This window comes from Nelumbo nucifera, chromosome 4 (genome assembly GCF_055504915.1).
Source record: "Nelumbo nucifera cultivar China Antique chromosome 4, China Antique-T2T, whole genome shotgun sequence".
NCBI lineage: Eukaryota > Viridiplantae > Streptophyta > Magnoliopsida > Proteales > Nelumbonaceae > Nelumbo > Nelumbo nucifera.
In genome coordinates this window covers 81,927,704-81,948,734 of record NC_142652.1, presented here as the reverse complement: position 1 = coordinate 81,948,734, position 21,031 = coordinate 81,927,704, and the positions used below count along the sequence as shown (strand labels likewise).

Sequence of the window (21,031 nt, the reverse complement as noted above, 5' to 3'; positions counted from 1 at the left end):
CTGAATGTTGCTCAGCTTAACCTTCTCTGTAACTTGAAGACTTCTACTAAATGCTGATCAAGACGTTCTTAAAGACTTCTCCACAATTTTCATTTTCTCAGTAATTTTCTGATAAGCCATACTAAATCTTCAAAGATTTCAGACTTTTCAGTTTGAGCTCCATTTTGGGACTCTATAGGAACCACTATACACTATGTGAAAATCATAGAAATGCACTTCTTCGTCACAGCTCTGAACCTTGTAGACAAAACCAAGAACTTGATTATTCAGCAAGAAAACAGAGAGAGAAAAGAATCATGACAGCATTATATTTCATCAAGGATAACATTATCTTATTTTTCTTTGATAAAAAAGTCTACATTTGTCAATAATGTTATCTATATCTGTAACAGAGAGCAAGCAAAGAGGGGCTGGGGCAGGGACTGGGAGGAGGGAGAAATTAACATGAAGTTTCACATTCTTTGTATAAGGCTAATAATGTATCATTGATTAAGAAGAAACAACAATCCATACAAAAGTTCTGATGTATGTGAAGTCCAGAAGCTCTATTAAAGAAAATGAAGGGTCTAGGGTCATACAACAGATTCAAAACATGACATTGTTTGGAGATTCATTGGATAGTGATTCCACATTCTATTGAATGCCCTTAATCATCCACAAACCCCAAATCAGGTTTATATTAAAACCCAGTCCAAGTTCAGGCTGAAACCTATAAAAAATCCTAGACCATTTTCAAACCTAAAACCTAAACCTAAATAAGGTTTATATTGATCCCTATGCCTAAGAATCATAAAACTTATTTTTGTATGAACAAAGAATGATGGTAGTTCGTTGGTTCACTTTGAAATACACTATTTTTGAGTACTTAATTGATAATGTATCACTTATCTCCTCTTTTGTATGAACAAAGAAGAATGGTAGTTTGTTGGTTCACTTTGAAATAGGACAATTTTTTTTTCTTATTTAGTTTGGCTTGTTCATTTTGTTATCCCCTATCCTTATATTGGTTAATGTATTTGTTGAGCTTATTATTTGTCTTAGAATTTTCATTATCATGTGTATTCCTGTGCTAAGAAAAAGAAATCATCCTTTTCTGCTCCCTCCCTTGATTTAAATTGAATTGAGGAATCCTACTTTTATCCTTTTTTTCATACAAATTTTGCTTTGGTAGATGGACAGAGAACTTCTGATTGCAGTGGTTGGTGCTGCAACCACTGCAACTGCATTGACATTGACCATTCTACAAGAATGGATGGGCTACGTGGTAGGAAGCCATCTGTCAATCGGGACTTAGACAAGATTTGTTGGATCGACTATATAGGGGAAGACCAATTGATTGTTATAATCAGTTGAGAATGGGGAAGGAAGCATTCTATAGGCTTTGCAAAATTCTCCAAGAAACTGGCCGATTGAATGACACGTTACGAAGTACTGTGGAGGAACAAGTTGCTAGATTCTTACACATATTAGCACACAATGTTAGGAATAGAACGATGGAATTCCATTTCAGTAGGTCTGGAGAGACTGTGAGTCATCACTTTAACTTGGTACTAGATGCAGTTTTAAGTCTGGAAGATAGGTATTTAATCCAACCAAATGGTGCAGGAGTACCTCTTGAGATTAGAAACCAAGCTGACTTTTGGCCACACTTTAAGGTAACAAACACATCAAAGTTTACATACATATAAACTATCTATACTATTTTTTAGGCATTAAAAATTAAAAACACTATCAAAATAAAATGCTTAGTAGGGTTGTGTTGGGGCATCCAACAGGACTCTTGGAACTCAAAATTCTTCTGTATACTTGCTTTTTTTCACACTTGCAATAGCATCCCTTCCCATATTTTATTAGACTTTGACTTAACTAGCTACATTTATCGATCCACACATTGTCCCACACCAAGAATCCTTTAGGCTGTGTTTGGTTGCAGTGCAAATACATTTGCACTGATGCAAAATTATGGTAGTGCAAATTATTTGGGTACAAATTTTGATTTAGTTTTGTTTCAAATCTTACCTTACTTTGTTTGGTTGCAATAAAAATGAAATAAAATAAGAGACAGTAAAATAAAGTAAAATCCAAAACAAAATTAAACCAAAATTTGCATTTTTTTTCATTTGCACTCCCATATATTTGTACTAGTGCAAATAAAATTGCAATGCAACCAAACACAGCCTTAGATTCTTAAATTACCTGAGCTGTCTCTAATGTTTTGTAATATCTTGAGCATTCCAGTTCCGGTTGTGGTTTTAAAGCAGCATACAGTGGGGGACGAAGACTATTGAACTAATACCTTAGCTCTCTTGTGCCAAGAATGGTCGAGGTATTATATGCACTCAGGGTTGATTGTTTGGGTCTGAAGGTAAATATTACACATTAAATTTTCTTACTCTATTTCATATTAGTTTGTTTTTTACTTTTGTTTTTGTAAATGTAGATAAAGCAGAAAAGGATAGTATAGACATTGATTTAGAAGTTTATCTCCAAATTTGATAGCATATCCCTTCAATAAGGTAGTACCTTACAACTTTGATTCATGTTGTAGAGTACATAGTAGTATAGTTGTTGCATGCAATTTCATGCATTTTTCTGCAAAATTTTTGCAATTTCGTGCTTTTTCTACAATTTTTTGCAAATTTCATGCAATTTCTGCATTTTCCACTTTTTTTTTTTGCAAAATTTCTGCAATTTTCCTACATTTTCTGCAACTTTTTGTTTGAAATTTTGTACAAATTTTCTGCATTTCTACAATTTTGAGTATACGGGTTGACTTGACCCGTATATGCCATGTGGCAGTTATGAGGACAAAACAGTTCTCTTAAAATTGATTTTCGGGTATATAGGTTGACCTGCCTCGTATCTGAGACATGGTAGTCATGAGAGCAAAGGCTGACCTGACATAGTTGCAACTTTGATAGAGAAATGTAAAAAAAAAAAGAAAAAAATTGAAGGAAACAAGCATTTATACTTGGTGAGGGTCAATGGGTGGGTAAGTGGGTTAAGCCAAGAGGGACCCAGGGGAACCATGAACTCCCCTATGGCCCAAATATCCCCACTTATATATTACCCCTCCATTTATATTTTTCCACATTTCCTCTCCACCCCAATGGTCCCCCCCTCAAAATTTCTGGCTTTGCCCCTGTAAGTGGGTCAATATGGGTGGGTGACAGTGGTTGAGGGTAAGGGTGGGTTGTGACATGCCAACAGGGATTTATAATGGGTCATAGTGGGTTGGTGGGTCAACCCACACCCAACTCAACCCACCCATTTTCCACCCCTATTGTTGGGTCCCAACTTGAAAGTCTAACATGGAGGACGAATTTGCAAGGTGATTTTTGTTGTCTATTTGTTTTACATTTGACATTCATAGAATGTAAGTTCATGGCGACAAATTTTCTATGTTTGTTTTCTCCACATTACCTTGCCTTAATTATGCCTAGGATTGTGCATTTCTCCTATTTGTGCCTTATTGGATTCATTGGGTAAATGATTCTTTTTTTGGATAATTAACAAAATTTTATTAATGATAGCATAAAGTACAATAGAAAGGAGGGGTTAACTCTCTTAACCCTCCCAGAGAATGATTTTCATATTACAACAATGCCCAAAAAAGACTTTCTCTTCCCATCCCTTGTTTGGCAAGTGAGTCAGCAAAGAAGTTTGCACTTCTCTTAATCCATTGAAACTTAATTTCCATGCCTTGAGTTAGCTGTCTAAATTTCTTTTTTTCATTTAAAAATTCTAGAATCCTATCTCTTCATTCTGCAACCAGCCAATAACCAACATCGAGTCACCCTCTACCATCACCATCAGATATTTTGTATTCAAATCTCTTGCTCTTTTTACCTGGTAAACGATTTTTTTAGCCTAAACTTTGTTTTATTAAGGTGTGTTTTCGTTTTTTTTTTTTTTTTTTGGGTACTAGGTGTGCTTGCATGTAGGGTGGCAATTTACAGCCCATTTGACCCACCCAATCCATCCACTTAAAAGTTACAACCCATCCAAACCCAACCATATAAAAAATGGGGAAAATCTAGGTTGAATAACCTAATAGATCATAGAAAAAGGGTTAAGATGATTTTGATCGAGGGTACCCATAGGGTCGTTATCACTCATCATTAGGTTTTGGGTCAGGTTGTGGGTCAATCCGTGTCCAAATCCTAAAGGTGCAAACCTTAGGCTTGGGCCTGGCCCAACTTGAGTTTATCAAGCCCAAGTTGGGTTAACCCAACACAACTTGGGCGTAGATTGAGCCTGAATCGATCAGGCTAGGTTCAGTTAGGCTTTGGTGGATTGATTATTTTTTAAAGAATTTATGAACATACTTTTGTTTAGTTTTCTTTTATTGGACCTTAAGGCTGAACTTAGGAGTAGAATTGATTGAAATATGTACATACTTCATTCACAAATGTATATATACATGTTTTATACATATATATACATGTATGTATAATTAGAAAATTATGTTTTTTTATATAAATAAAATGCACTTATGTATAGGGTTGTGAACAAACTTTGAAAATCCTATGGTTTGGGTCAATAGGAGTATCAACCGGTTTAGTTCCTAGCTTCCTAGTTTCCTGCAGTAAGTCCAACGCATAATATCCCATGCTTGGATCTTGCAACATCAGTCCCCATAAAATATTTTAGTTCACCTAGATCCTTGATCTCAAACTCTTGTCGTAGTGACTTCTTGAGTGCATCAATATCCCTCAAATCATTCCCTATAACAACTATATCATCCACATACACAATCCGTACTAACACAAGTGCTTCTCTCCTTTTCACAAAGAGAGTATGATCAGACTGAGTTTTTTTTTTATCAATAACAGTAACTTTCCATTAATAATAAACATAGTTAATTACAAGGGAGGGGAGATAAACTTTCTTAACTCCCCGGGTTGGACAGGAGCCCCCATAAAAGCAAAAAGAAGAAATTACAACTTTGCCCAAAATAAAGAATCCCAAGCCACCCCTTGCTTAGCTAACCCATCTTAGAGATAGGCTGTAGAGTCTAGGAAGCATTGAATAGGGTGTGATTTTACCTAGAGTTGGTTCTGATCAGTCTCAAGTTGCTCCTATTTAGGCTAAGGATATTAGGCCCCCATTGTCGGTCCCTCCTAGGTATGTTTGTAAGTTCAGGTTTTTGTGTTGACTCTCTTCCTTTGTCTGCCAATCTTGTCTCAAGCCTCCAACATTCTGCTAAGCCGATAACCAACCCTGGAGGTGTGGAAGGTGTCAAGGGTGATTGTGAGAGAGAGGAAGAGGAAAGGGGGTTGAGAATACGAGAACTGATGGAGTACTTGGAGGAGTTAAGAAAGAAGAAAATAGAAAAGGAGAGGATTCAAGATTCTAGAGGGTCTGCAAACACATATTGATGGGAATGGCATTGATGATAGCCAAGAAAGTTCATTGGCAGATTTTGTTGAGAAGCTCGGTTGCAAGATAAAAGACCCCAATGAGTTAAAAGCTTTCTTGAAGGAAAAGAAAGATGAAGGAAAAACTAAGAAGAGGAAGATGAGTGTGCCTCTTTCTTCAAGGCCCTTTTACCCCCTTCTCATGTTGGACTGTCTTTTCCTATTAAAGAAGTGTGGTGTCGACCTATACCTCTAAAGGTTGGGTGCTTCTGTTGGGAAGCCTTCCTGGAAAGAGTTAATATAGGGGTTCTACTTCAAAGAAAATGACCCATTAGTTGTTTGTCTCCTCACTGGTGTGTCCTTTGTAAATCTGATGGTGAGTTTGGATATCACTTATTAATTTCTTGCCAGTTTGTTAAAGTCATTTGGGAATGGTTTACTTCTTTGTTTGGATGCAGGTGGACTCCCCCTTCGAATGTGCAAAGCTTATTTACTTCCATACCTAACTGGTCAACCAAAAGGGCCAAGATTATGTGGAGAGGTGGTAGGGATGCAGTGTGTTGGACTATTTGGGAGGAGAGAAATTCAAGGGTATTTTCAAATAAGGAGAGAAGTGTGGAAGTAATCCTGGAGACTATCCACATTAGAGTGATTCACTGGTTAAAAACCTTGGAATTGTTTGCAGTGTTCTCAGTTGATGAGATGACCAGAAAGTGGAAGGAGATTGCAGAGTTAGGCTCAATCAAGAAGTCCTCAAATTCCTGCTGGACACCTCCACCTCATGGGTTCACCAAACTGAATTTTGATGGCAGTAGCATGGGTAACCCAGGGCCCTCCGAAGTGGGGGGAGTGATAAGAGATGAAAAAGGGAACCTGTTAGGGCCAAGGAAATGAACTTTAAAAAGTTGATCATAGAAGGTGACTCTGAAATTGTAGTGAATTGGCTAAAAGAGGATAGTTCTATGCTTTGGAAATACAGCAATGAAAAGAGGAAGTTCAAGTGGCTCACCAAGGATATTGAAATTCATTGTACATGGGTAGTGAGCATGGTTCAAAGTATCGATACGATACGCCCGATACAGGGTGTATCGTATCGTATCTTTTGAAAAAGATATGGTCCGAAACGCCTGTTTCTAGGGTTTCGGACCCCCAAATTTTTTAATAATAAAAAGCATGTTAAAAGCTTTCCAAAAAGTCAAAATGTGAAAAAAAACTAAAAAAAAAATAAAGTTTCGGCCGTTTCTAAGTACCGATACGATACGACCGAAATTCGTATTGTATCGATACTTTGAACCTTAGTAGTGAGAAGTGCTAATGCACCAGCAGATGGTCTAGCTAGGCAAAGGGGTGAACAAAAACTCTATGTTTTGGGCTGTTTTGTAATTGCTCCATGGTTTGGGGTTTATAGGGTATTTGGGAGTTTAGATTTTTTAGCTCCTTACCTTGTAATTCTGGTTTTCCAAATCATTAATAAAATCCACTGTTATTGATAAAAAAAAAGAGAGGAAGATGAATGTGGTTGAGAGATTAAAAAAAGACGTAGGGGGACAAGGAGTTTAGTGAAAGAAAGGATAGAAGAAGGGGAAGCAGATAGGGTAAGGCAAGTAAGGGACAAGTACAAGATGAGAGTGGTGAAAATAATCACTTGGAATGTTCACGGTTTAGGGAACTCTAGGAAGAGGGCCATCATTAAAGAAGTGCTAAGGAAGGAGAACCCGAACATCGTTCTCATTCAGGAATCAAAGTTGGAGGAGTTCAATAATAGGTGGGCAAGAAGTATCTGTAGAAGCAGAGGTTTAAGTTGGGCAATGTGTCCTTGGGGTTCTTCGAGGGGTATAGTGACTCTTTGGAGGGAGGATATGTTGGAGGGAATTGAAGAATTGATGGGTAAATTCACCTTCTCTATCAATTTTCGACAGGCAAATGATGGATTTGAAATGGGTACTAACTAACATATATGGTATTGGTTATAGGGAGAGAAATGAGTTGTGGGAAGAGTTGAGTGATATAAAAGGCCTCTGGGATGGACCATGGTGTATAGTTGGGGATTCAATGAGTTCATCACTTGGTCAAATCCGCAACCAGTATGAGGAGATTCAATGAGTTTATCACTTAGTCAAATCTACAAACAAATCCAATTCGTTCCAAACTTGATAGGTTCTTGTTTATAGTGGATTGGGAAGAACATAGGGGAAACCTAGTTTCAAGGGCCTTGCCTAGAGTTACTTTTGATCATTGGCCAATTTTGATTTGCAAAGAAAAGCTTCGAGCAAGAGGCCCAACTCCTTTTAGATTTGAAAATATGTGGCTGAATCATCTGGGTTTTGTAGAAAAAGTGGAGTGGTGGATAGAGAACAACCTGGAAGTTCTTTGGGAAGGAATGAAATCCCATCAGAAGCTAAAGGAGATAAAGGTTAAAATCAAAGATTGTAATATTCACCAGTTTGGTAGATTAGGAGAAAGGAAGCAAGAATTGATGAACCGACTTGAGGCTTTGGACACCAAGGAAGGGGAGGGAAATTTTGGGGAAAATGACAGGGCTGAGAGGTGGTTATTAAGGAAGAAACAGGAGGATATCTTGGTTAAAGAAGAGATTAGTTGGAGACAAAAGTCAAGGCACCTATGGAACACGAGGTTTTTTCATTTAATGGCAAGTGCTAGGAGAAGTAGAAACTTCATTTCTAAACTTGAGGTGATTGGAGAATCAGTTACATAACATAGTGAAATAGTCAGGGCCTTTGTGGAACACTTCAAATCTATCTTTATAAGGCCTCTAAGTGCGAGGATAAGCATAGAAGATCTAGAGTGGACAAAGATCTCTAAGGATTAAGGTGTGGCTAGAAAGAAGTTTCGATCTGGATGAAATCAAGGAAGCAATTTTTTCCATGGATAGAGCTAAGGTTCCAGGGCCAAACGGTTTTACAATGGCCTTTTATTAGGACTGTTGGGAATTCTTAAAGTTGGATATTCTAAAGGTGTTCAATGAGTTTTTTGATAGAGGAGTGATCAACGGGGGGTTGAATTCCACTTTCATTGCTCTTATCCCAAAGAAGCCAGATGCAGTTCATCCCTATGAGTTTAGACCCATCAGCTTGGTGAATAACCTGTAGAAGATAATTGCTAAGGTTTTCTCTCGAAGAATTAGAACAATGCTTTCTTCTATAATCTCACCGAATCAAGGGGCGTTTGTAGGAAATAGACAAATCATTGATCAGATTCTGATTGCAAATGAAAGTTTGGAGGATTATAAAAGAAATGGAAAGAAAGGATTAGTTTGTAAGATTGACCCGGAAAAGGCTTATGATTTGGTGTATTGGTCCTTTATCTTGGATATGTGGAGGAACTTTGGGTTTGGAGTAAAGTGGTGCAAATGGATTAAGGTTTTCCTTGAGTCCTGCCATATTCAGTCTTGATGAATAGAACAATAGTTGATCATTTTCTTTCCATCAGAGGAATTAGACAAGGTGACCCCCTCTCCCCTTTCCTATTTACCCTTGTTGCAAATGCCCTAGGGAAGTTAATTGAAAGAGCTGATGTAAGAGTTTTGATGAGAGGTTGGAGAGTTGGTAGGGACAAGGTTCCGATTACACATTTATAGTTTGTTGATGATACCATCTTATTTTGTGATGGGGTTGATACTAGTAGGGTGAGGAACTTGAAGTTGGTGTAGTTATTTGAGAGGGTATCAAATTTGAAAATAAATTTCAACAAAAGTTGTGTGGTTGGGGTGAACTTGAATGAGAGGGAGCTACAGGAGTGTGCCTCTATAATGGGCTGTGAGGTCTCTTAATAGCCAATGAAGTATCTAGGACTTCCCTTAGGAGATAATCCTAGAAATAATAGCTTTTGGAACCCTATGATAGACCGTTTCACTAAGAGGTTGGCCACTTGGGAGAAAAATTACTCATCTTTGGGAGTGAGAATCACTTTGATTAGGTTCACCTTGGCAAATCTGCTGGTGTATTTCCTATCTATTTTTAAAATTCCAATTGGCGTGGGCAAAAGACTAAAAAAGTTGATGAGCTTGGGAGGATAGGAAGGACCATAGGGTCAGTTGGGACTTAGTTTGCAGGAGTAAAACTGATGGTGGTCTAGGTTTAGGGAGTATTCAGAAGAGAAACCAAGCTCTATTAGGGAAGTGGTTGTGGAGGCTGCCTTTGGACAAGGACAAATTGTGCGCTAAGGTGGTTCTTAGCATTCATGGGTTGTCAACTGATGGTTGGGATGCTAGAGTGTTGACTTGAGGATATTTATAAAAAAAAAGGAAAATAAGGTTGATACCACTCAAATTGGGCCGCAAGCCTTAGAGTGACCCTGTGAGTCTTTAAGTGGTCATGTGACCACCTTAGGGGCCCAGATGGTAGACCATCCCTAAAGGTCTATCATTATCCCTCTCTAAACTTTGCTCGAAGAAAACTGGTTCAAAGGCCTCTTCATTGGAGAACTCCATCTGGAAACTGAAATTGGTTTCCTATTGCAAAACGCCTAAATACACATATGCAAAATTTGACCAGAAAAAAGGAAGACAAAGATGTTTTTGGTTCAGATTGTGTGAACTACAAAAATGAAAAAGCTGAAGATGATTCTTTCTCTATGGGTTCCGGTTTAGATAGTGTAAAGAGTATTGCTTGAAGTGTTGCTTGGCTGAGGCAGAGCTCGATACATAATTATTGTTTGGCGATGAGTTGGCACCTAATTGTGAGAAGACTTTGGAACAATGGAAGAGTTTGAGACTAGAAGGTGGTACCACAGGCAAATAGGCAATGTTTTAAAATGTGGAGGCATAACACGAGGCATTCTACTACCTAGAGGTGTGAGGTGTAGTTCAGAACATAAGAGGCGTAAGCCTCCCGAACAAGCACAAGCCTCCTTGAGAGGAGGGGGGATGACGAGGAAGAAGAGGTAAAAGAATCTCATTTTTCTTTATTTTTAATAAAAATCTTTTATATTAAGAAGAATGAAGATGCATAGCACTAGTCAAAAGGGGGGGGGTCTTTGTAAGAGAGCCATTGTCTCAGCCTTAATCGAGTCGCCAAATCCAATTGGCACAGAGAATGAGGCCACAACTTCACCTTTATGGTTTCTGAAAACTCCCCCTATACCCGCCCTCCCCGTATTACCAAAGGAGCTCCCATCAAAATTTAATTTCAGTTTGTATGGCCTTGGAGGTTTCCATTCCATTATCACTACTTCTTTGTGCATATTTGTTTGTACTACTTCAGTCCATTTCCATAATAAGTCATTTGTGGAAACATCTCTGAAAAGCTCCCTTGTTTTAGCTAAATGTGCAGACCTGATCCTTATGTATTCAATCACTTCCTCCATTGACCTACTCTTTTCATGGAAGATTCTTTGGTTTCTCTCCTCCTAGATGGTCCATACCAGGGCTGCTCTTATGATTTTCCATAGACATCTTCCCCTTTTCTTCTATTGCCTCAAGAAACTGGAGTTGAATATAACCACATCCTGAGGGGGGTACCCATCTGCAACCAAAAAGAGAGCAGTAGTCCCAAATACAAGTTACAAACGAACAGGAAAGTAGTAAATGAGGAAGGGTCTCATCATTGGATTTGCAAAGGAAACACACAAGGAGAGAAGCAATTATTTGGCCTTCTTTTCTGTAGCACGTCACAGGTGTTAATCTTCCCAAGGAAACTTTCTCAACATAGAGCCTGCACTTTAGGAGGGATTGATTTTCACCAAATTTCTCTCATTGGGAGATTTACCCCCAAGGGTTTTGAACTAATGAGAAGGTTAAAGAAAGAAGCACAAGAGAAGTGACCATCAGGGGAAGGGTACCAAACTCTCCCATCCAAGAGATTTTGATCCAAGAAAACTTTTTCCAAGAGAGAGAGCGCAGGAGGATAAGGGATTCACACTCATTGTCCTCAACCCCCTTCTGAACCTGAAATCCCAATTTAAACCACGTGATGAAGGCTTGCCGAACCTAGAGACCTGTTCGTTCTTGAGGTTTGTTAGAGAGTATAGTGTTGGGAATTGTAGTTTGAGTGGTAGGTCCTCAAGCCAAAGGTCTTCCCAAAATAAGACTTTTTTCCCACATCCCACATAATAACGGACAGAATTTAAAAAGTAGGTAGTACCTTAGAGATTGCCTTCCAAGGGGGAAATTGCAGAAATGTGAGGCACCAGTTTTGCATCCCAGCCATTTTCTGCAACACCATGAATGCTTTCAATGATCTTGTTCCATAACCTGTCTTCCTCTAAAGGAAATCTCTATAACCATTTTTCTAAGAGAGTTGTATTCCTCTTAATTAGGTTTCCAATTCCCAGGCCTCCTTGCTCCTTTGGTTTACACACCTGTTCCCATTTCACCAAATGATCTTTCTTTTTATCTCTTAGCTTCCACAAAAAATCCCTCATCAACTTTTCTAGTTGCTTAGCGATTTTCACCGGGATTCTAAAGGTGGAAAGGTAATAGGTGGGAAGATTTGCTAAGGTAGATTTGATCAACGTAATTCTTCCCCATAAAGAGATATAGTTTCTCTTCCAAGAGGCTAATTTTTTAGCAAATCTTTCCACTATTGGTTTCCATAAACTCTCTACTCTAGGGTTTTCTCCCAATGGCATACCTAGGAATTTCAGCCAAAAGTGACATGTACTCCTCTCCCAAATTTATCCCAATCACACAACTTTCCCCCCCCAATTGGCTTTCAGGTTTGATCATTTTTGGAATCAGTCAACCAAGGCTTTCAAATTTTTTGCACTGAGCTCTCCACAACTCTCACAGAAAATGATTATGTCAACAACAAATTGCAGATGTGTCACAAGACTCACAACAAACTAATTTCTTCCAATTCTCCATCCTCTGAATTGGCTTTCAAGATCAGCCTTAGTGATCAATTTACTCAAGACCTTTTGCAATGAGAGTGAACAAGAAAGGGGAAAGAGAACCTCCTTGCCTTAAACCTCTTTTAGTTGGGAAGAAATCCTTTGCCACACCATTGATCAAAATTGAAGTGTGCTAAGCTAATACAACCATTAATCTACTTCCTCCATCTTTCTCCCAGACCTATTTTTTCCATCAGACTCATGAGGAAAGTCCAATCCACCATATCATAGGCTTTTTCCAGATCCAATTTGCAAATTAAGCCTACCCCTCTTTGTCTTTTCTTTTCTGCTACACACTCATTGGCCACTAGAATTTGGTTAATTATTTGCCTTCCTTCTACAAAGGCTCCTTTCTTTTTTTATCAGTAAATATGTGTTTTATTAAAATTCAGATTGTAAGCATTTTATACAATTTGATGATGGGTCTGTTAATCTCTTTTCCTCACTCTATTCATCCCTCATTATAGTGTAGCCCAAAATAATTGATGTCTCAATGCCCCTTGTTTTGCTAATCCATCAGCTAGCCCATTTGCACTTCTTCGGACCCATTTAAATTCAGCCTCAACCTCCTTGGCAATCTTCTCCACTTCCCTAATCACATGTTTAAACGTCCATGGGGGGTGGCTGCTATTTGTTGCCCATGAAATTACTACTTTTGAATCCCCTTCCACTTCAACATCTCTGCATCCTAGTTGTTTGGCTAGCTTTAACCATTGTAATAATGCCAATAGTTCAACCTTCAGCGAGTTTCCATTGCCAATCGACCCTGAGAACATACCCAATATCCTCCTGTCAGGGTTTCTTAATACTACTACTATTCCTGAAATGCCTGGATTTCCATATGAGCCCCATCAAAATTCAGCTTTACTTTATTGCCTTCAGGTGGTTTCCACTCCGGCCTTACTTTATCTCTTACTCTTGAAGATTGTGCTACTTCAGACCATGTTCTTAGAATATCTGCGACTGAGAAGACTTGAAAGCAGTCCAAGAGTTTTACCCAATGGGCTACTTTCACCTTGATATTATCAATCACTTCCTCTACTGTTCTACTTTTTCCAAGAAATTGTTGTTTCTCTCTTCCCATATTACCCAACAAATTGCTGCCTTTGTTGCTTTCCACATTACCATCCCTCTTTTCTTTCTCTGTCTCAAGAAATCATGGTTGAAGAGTCCTACCACATCTTGAGGGGGAGCCCACTTGCAGCCAAAGAGAGTACAAAAGAAATCCCAAATTTGATGCACAAAAGAACAGGATATCACTAAATGGGAAAGGGTCTCACCACTTTCCTTACACAGTGAACACACATGAGAAGAAAGGCACATGTATGGCCTTCCACAAAGGCTCCTTGATTTTGAGAGATTACTAGAGGCAACATAGTTTTAAATCTTCCCACCAACACTTTAGCTATGATCTTGTATAAGCTACCGACAAGACTTATGGGCCTATAGTCCTTTGGAGTTTTGGCTTTTTCTTCTTAGGCACTAGTGCTAGGAAGGTGTCATTTGCTCCTGGTGAGACTTCCCCCTTATGATAGAATTCCACAAAGGCCTCCAATAAGTCATCTTTTATAATTTCTCAACAATCCTGATAAAAAGCCATTGAGAAACCATCGGGCCCTAGTGCTTTGGATCTTTCCATTGAAAACATTGTTTCATGTATCTCTTCTGCATTGAAGCTTCTCTCTAGAACTGCAGCCTAGGCTTGTAGTAGCCTAATCCAGTCTAACTCCCCCAATTCCGAACTTCTCTCTCCTAAGGTGACAAAGATTGATTTGAAATGCTCTAAGAAGGTTTGTATTATTTCCTCCTCTGAAGTAATCACCCAATCTTCAACCTCTATACTAGAGATCAAATTCTTATCCTTCCATTTGCTAGAGAGTGAAAGTATTTTGTATTGCCATCTCCTACCACAAGCCATTTGTACCTTGATTTCTGTCTCCAAGAGATTTCCTCCTTTCTCAGAATCTCTCCTAATTCCACTTTTAGATTCATCACTTTGATCTGTCCTCCACACTAAACTCTCTTAGGGATTCCTTTTGGTCTAGTTTCTCAATCTTTTTTTGTAATTCTTTCTTTTGATTCTTCAAGTCTCCCAAATTCTTCCTTTTTGTCTAGGAGCCCCTGTTTTGTTCTAGAAGAAAAATAAGAAGGGGTGGAGCCCCTGTTTTTGTTCCAAAGGAGGGGATGACGAACATACTTTCTAGCTTCTGCGATTGGTTGGTGTTCTTTGCTTAAGACTTTGAACTCTGCATCACTCAAATCCTGTTAGTCTTCCTCGGTTCTTAGCTTTCGTTTGAATATTTATCACTCAGAACCCTAACAAAAGAAGAAGCTAAAAATAAAAGATATTATTTAGTAAAAGAAATAATAAAATGATTCAGTGTATCATGCCTATATTAATATTATATTGCTAAAAATATAAAAATATATGAAACATTATACAAATTTGTATAAGTGGTATATAAACCACCTGGCGTTTGGGTGAGGTAAGCCCCAAAAAAAGACTAGATGCGGTCTTGACAACTATGTGTGAGAGAGAGAATGCAAAGAGAACAAAGCTGGAATGAGAGGAAAAGTGTGGAGGAAGAGCAAGGAATCATACTGAGATTGGTGGCCATTGCAGCAACACCCGCAAGAAGCTTTACTCTTGTCTACAACTGCAAAATTGCGAAGGCAAAATTGAAGATTAGTACCTGGGTACTCTCGAAAACTGTTACTTTAGGCCAGAACCGTTAATCAACGTTAGATGATCGATGAAAGGACAAAAATATCCATCAAGGTTGATTGGTCAGCATTGTCATGTAAATAGAACAATCAGCCTCACATGGTTTTTAATACTTCCCACTGATGTAGTTAGACTGTAAATCGTCACCGAAAAATAGTTATAAGAACATTATTATTGCCACTGAGATGGAGTTATAAGAACTATTAGTAACCCTACAAGGAATGCAATTTGCAAATCAACTAGGTGTAGGGCAGCTTATTATTGAAGGGGATTCCAAGGTGGTGGTGGTGGGATGGTTGTAGAACCCTGAGGATACCATACGGTGCTACAGGAATGAAGTCAAAAAATTTAAGTGGCTAACAAGGAATATGTCTGTTATCACAAAATGGGTGGAGAGATCATCAAATGCTTTGGCTGATGGCTTAGCTAAGCAAGGGGCAAATAGGGAAGCCTTTTTTTATGAATAATGAGTGAATTTATTAATAGATTAAAAGCATAAAAGATACACAGAGAAAATTCCCAAGATGAGGCACGACATGTAGCCTCAGATTAAAGCAAAAATTACAGTTTAGCCCAAAACATCTGATTCCTATGCACCCCTTGTTTAGCTAATGAATTTGCTAACCCATTTGCTGATCTTCTTTCCCATTGTAATTGGACTGACATGTTTGTAGTTAGCCATTTGAATCTTCATAAAGCTCCTTTATAGGACCAGGCAACTGTTTTCGGTTCTTTTAACCATTGGATCACCAACTTGGAATCACCTTCAATTAACAACTGTTCACAGTTCAGTTCCTTGGCAAATTCAGCTCCTTGTCACACTGCTTTAATTTCTGCATTGGCTGAGTCCCCTACTCCTATAGGGCCAGAGTATAAAGCAATGATTAGCCCCTCGGTATTTCTAAACACTCCCCCAACACCCAAAGGACCTGGATTGCCTAAACTGCTGCCATCAAAGTTGAGCTTAATGATACCCTCTTGAGGAGGTTTCCATTCTGCTAATGGTTTAGGTCTTGTACTGGAGCTTTTGGCAACCGCTTCCCAATTTCTCCATAAATCATCAAAGGAGAATGGAGAAAATAGTTCCAGGGTCTACCCAATTAATGGCTCTATTAATTCAGCAACCCCATACAATGATCTTATTCCTTCTCATCAAAGATCTTGGCATTTCTTTCTTCCCAAACAGTCCAAACCAGTGCAGCCCTAGCACACCTCTACAAGACTTTACCTCTTTTCTTAGGCCGCCTGTAGGTTGTAGGCTCAAATAGATTGCTAACCTGCGTTGGCATTGTCCACCTACATCCAAAGAGATTAAGAAGCTTTTCCCAGGGACCTACAACAAAGGGACAAGATATTAGTAAATGGTAACAACTTTCTCCACTTGCTTTGTAGAGGACACACCGGTTAGGGAAATACTTAGACAATGTATTCTTCTTTGTAGGTTGTCCAAAGTGTTTAGTTTTTCAAGAGAGGCCTCCCAACAAAGGGCTCCCACTTTAGGGGGAACAGGTTTAGACCATACCTCTTTACAAGGGAAAGGCAGAGAACTAGGGACAAAGCATAAGGAAGAGAAAAAGGAGGCACAAGAGAAAGTGCCCGAAGGGTTGGGGACCAAATACGAGCATTTGGTTTAGAAGGGTCCAGACAGATAGAATCAAGCAAGCAAATAATAACTATGTTGTCTGATCAAGCTCAGAATCTCTTAAATCTCTCCTGAAACCCAAATCCCAACTGAAACCAGAAGATGCGGAAAATGAAATAAATCTTTGAACAGGTTCATTTTTAAAGTGAGAGAGGGAATACAAAGGCGGAAAAAGATCCTTAAGGGTTGAATTTCCAATCCATAAGTCCTCCCAAAAAAGAACCCTATCCCCAGTATACATCATACCTGATTAAGTTTAAGAATTGTGGAAGAACGCCATAGATTGCCTTCTAAGGAGAGTTCAACATGGCCCTTCGAGAAATGCTAGCATCCCAACCATTGCCTTCTGCTCCATGAATACTCTCTACAACTTTGTGCCAAAGTCTTTTCTCCTCCAAAGGCCATCTCCAAAGCCACTTACCCAAAAGGGCTGAGTTTTTCTTCCCTAGGTTACTCAATCCCAGACCCCTTTGCTCCCTTTTCTTGCATACTAATTCCCATCTTACCATTCATCTTGGTAGAATATGGAAAGCCTCCTAAGATATCATGATCAAATGCCGAAATGTGATTATTCTTACTGCAACAAATATTACTGAGTTGGACAAGCAGTGAGACTGTTTAATTGAATGAACCAGCTCATGGTCTATTTTCTGAAACTTTTCTATGAGTAGAGCATTAGGGGAAAGTGGAGTAATCATGTCGGGAGCGGTGATGGGAAGAGAAAACGAAAAGGAGTTTCAGGTGGTGAATAGCTGGAGGACTGGGTTGGATATTGAAGCAAAGAGGTTTCTTCTGGAAGGCGGAAAATCTAAAAGTAAGAATCTGCTAAAGGTAAGAGAAGGTAGAAGGGCGACGCTAATTCTTTTTGAGGAAGTTGTTCACTGGTTGAAAGGTTTCATCGATGGAGTACTCCAGCCCATAAAAACCGCAGGGTGGAGGAATGTACTGGAATTGGAAAAGAAAAAATATGAAGTGGAACTCAGATGGAATAAGAAAGGGTGGTTCGTTACCATCATAGAACACTTCGGTGACCGAAAGCAAATGGTTTGTCTACCGAAAGGGAAGCAAAGTCAAGGTCGGTTGTTATTTGCGGTGGAGTTGCAGAGATTCCTTGCTGCGGCTAATCACCTGCAAACAGAACAAGAACAAGAACAGAGCAGCAAGAAGGATATCCATGAGTCCTCGTTCCAGGCACTGAAGCAAAGATCTTTCAGCTGCGGCAAGGCCGTAGTGTTTCTAAACAGAGGACTAAAAGTTTGGGTTGAGGCTGAACTAGACGAATGGGAGAAGAAAATGGTGGTTTCCACCAGTAAGGATGTTCAAGACTAGAGGAAGTTTTTGAAAGTGGTAGTGAATAATTTGCAGATAGACTCGAAGGTTACTTTGGAACCATTTTCAAATCAGAAGGCAATACTAAGCGTCGGAGATGGTGTTGACAGGGGATTCGCAACTTTCAAGTGGGAAGAGGGATTGATTTATGTTCAGAAATGGAAACCCTTGTGTAATGAGGTGGAGCCATTCAGAGGGAGCTTCACGCTGAAAATGTTTGGACTCTCGTTTCATCTATGGAATAGATTAATCCTAGAAAACCTGGTAAAAATGCTGGGGGGAGTGTTGGAAGAATGCAATCTACAGGATCTTCGAGCAGTGGAGGTGAGAGTTAAAGGGGTGGAACCAGAATCGATCCCAAAGGTGTTCAAAATCCTTGTAGATGATGCCTGGTACAGAGTATGGCTGGTTTCAGAGATGGAGGTGGAACTTTGGGGATGAAGAACCAAGGTTGAAGGCAAAGGACGTGGCGGGTTCGATCTCATGTGGCAGACAGGTGTTGGCGGGCCTAAAGGTAGAGCGGCAGAGGCCTAAGGAGGAAACTGAAAAGGTGCAACTGGAAAACCAAGACTCACATAAGCCATTTAGAGAAAAAAAATTTAAAAAAATTTGAAGCTTCTCGAAGTGAGAGGACTCGAGCCTCTTTTGCTGACGTGGTCAAGAAGAGGGTTGGACCACATAATATGTTGTCGCGGGCCGGAGTGTCTAAACCGGTTGGAGGTGGGGTTGGGCCAACCAAAGTATCGGTCCTGGGGCCACATGACTGTTTAAGTGAGCACGTGGCTCAGGACAGACCAAAGGGGATTATAGACACTAAAACATGTCTATTTTCTTCCTTTTCGAAGAGGAACTGTGTTGGAGGCTCTATTTCGACTAGGCGGAAAGAGAAAACAGTTGGGCCTCTGCAATGGGTCCCTAGATCTGTGGCTGAGCTCTCAAAAGGAAGCAACTTAGAGAAAGACCATCCGAATCCTAGATATGTAAGAGAATGTGGCAAGGAAAAGGAAGGGGTCGATGAGGGCTGGGTAAACTGTCAACTGGAAGATCCAAATCTGGAAGAGGACTCGGACGACCAGTCCAGTATAGGCTGTACTGAGGTAGACCAGCTATCAGAGGCTGATTTGGCAGTAACCTTGAACCTTGGTACTTTGTTTTCAGAAGATATAGGGGAAGGACATAATTCGGACTGGCTTCTACACCAGGAGAACAAGGGTGGGGAAGAAGACTGTGATCTGGCTTTAGAAGTTCCTGTACCAAAGCTTGATAACGGGCGAGAGCTTAGTAAGGAAGTATCCACGACTCCTCTGAAGCAAAGCAGAAACACAGTAATGAGGGACAAATAGCTGGGTGCAGAGAGGGACCACTGTACAACGAAAGAGACAGGAAGGCTAACTGCACAAACCCGAGCCAAGGAGTTAGCCGACAACCACACCTTCTTCCAGGATCCGATTGCTTCCAATTCCAGTTCCCCTAATCCATTCCAGCTAAACCCAGGTAATAGTGTCCTTTCAGTTTTTGGTACTAATGGTTGCTCTATGTCCTATGTGTCAGATTCCATTCCCATTTCAGAGGATGCAGTCTGTGTAGGAGGAGGAGGGCCAGGTAATAGTTGTAGAGGTAAAGAGGAGTTAGAGAGGGAGGTAGAAAGAAAAGAGGAAGTAAATAGTAGCATCAAGTCTCTAGGAGATGGTGAGAATATGTTACCTGAGGTGGAGGAGAATAAATGTTTGAAAGAAGGGGCAGCAGAAGCTCAGTTAGGGTACAACAAGGAGGAAGAAGGTACAGGTGGGGACTTAGGCCAGGAAGATAAAACCAAAGAATCAGAGAAAAAAGAGCTGCCAAGTGAGGATTTTGTGGCATTATTTGTACAAAAACTGGGGTGTAAACTGAAAGATCCAAATAAGATGAAAGGATTCTTGCAAAAAAAGAGAGAAGGTCGAAAGGAGGAGAATGAGTGAGGCTGGAAGCAAGGTGAAGGAAGTGGCAAGTGACAAAGGCATTAGAACTAGAGGGGCTAGGAGGGGAGGAAGTAAGTGAGGGACAAAGGTGCAAGGGGTGGATATAAAAAAAGAATAACGAGGATTTTAAGTTGGAATGTGAGGGGACTGGGTAGTGCAAGGAAGAGAGCAGTAATAAAAGGAGTCATCAGGAAAATGGATCCCGATGTGGTACTATTATAGGAAACGAAAAGAGCAGAATTTGATATCAAATGGGCAAGGAGTGTGTGGAAGAGTAGGGGGATTAGTTGGGCGGTTCTACCTTCATGGGGATCTACAAGGGGTGTGGTGACATTGTGGAAGAATGAGGTAGTGGAAGGTTTAAAGGAATTGGTAGGACAATTCACAGTCTTCTTGAAATTTAGGCAAGTGGAAGATGGATTTGATTGGGTATTAACCAATGTGTACGGGCCAAATGATTACAGAGAAAGAAGATTATTATGGCAAGAGCTACCAGACATAAGGGGACTGTGGGAAGGACCATGGTGCTTAGGAGGTGACTTCAATGAAATAAGATTCCTGGCAGAAACTAATAGTCCTAGGCAGAGGAGCACCACAAGTATGAGGAGGTTTAACCAATTCATTGAGGCCTTTGAATTAAAAGAAATCCCACTATCACAAAGGTGTTATACATGGTCCAATCTCCAAACCAATCCAATTTTCTCTAAGTTGGATAGATTCCTATTTTCAAATGATCTAGAAGAACATTGGGGGAATCTGAACTCTAGAGCACTCCCAAGGGTGACTTCTGACCATTGGCCTATTGTACTTTGCAAGGAGGAGGTGCGAAATGTGGGTCCAGCTCCATTTAGATTTGAGAACATGTGGTTAGAGCACCCGGAGTTCATTAAAAAGGTTGAAGAGTGGTGAGTAGAGAGCAATCTAGCAGTGGAGTGGTATGGGATGAGGTTTCACAAGAAGCTCCAGTATCTGAAAGGTAGAATCAAGGAATGGAATCTACTGGAATTTGGGAGATTGGAGGAAAGGAAACAAGGTGTGATCACACAGATTGAGGACTTGGACAGTAAAGAAGGGAGGGAAGGCCTAATTGAAGAGGATAAGGAACAAAGATGGAGATTGCGGAAACAATTAGAGGATTATATTTTTCAGGAGGAAATAAGCTGGAGGT

At 39.8% G+C, this 21,031-nt stretch overlaps 1 protein-coding gene across 17 annotated transcripts in view; it reads left to right on the top strand.

The window, feature by feature from the left end:
- The window catches only part of LOC104606175 (Terpenoid synthases superfamily protein), a 57,589-nt gene that overhangs the window by 17,618 nt on the left and 18,940 nt on the right, over positions 1–21,031 (top strand). For 6 of the 17 annotated variants that reach the window (XM_010271256.3, XM_088903130.1, XM_010271253.3 and 3 more), the window contains one exon: positions 2,239–2,365. The exons of 6 other annotated variants lie outside the window; for them this stretch is intronic. The gene's annotated coding sequence lies outside the window, so the exon portion shown is untranslated. Of the gene's footprint in view, positions 1–1,171; positions 1,656–2,238; positions 2,366–2,440; positions 2,517–18,744; positions 19,400–21,031 lie in introns of those variants that run through there. 5 more of the 17 variants (XM_088903135.1, XM_019199254.2, XM_088903127.1 and 2 more) reach the window with 4 other exon arrangements.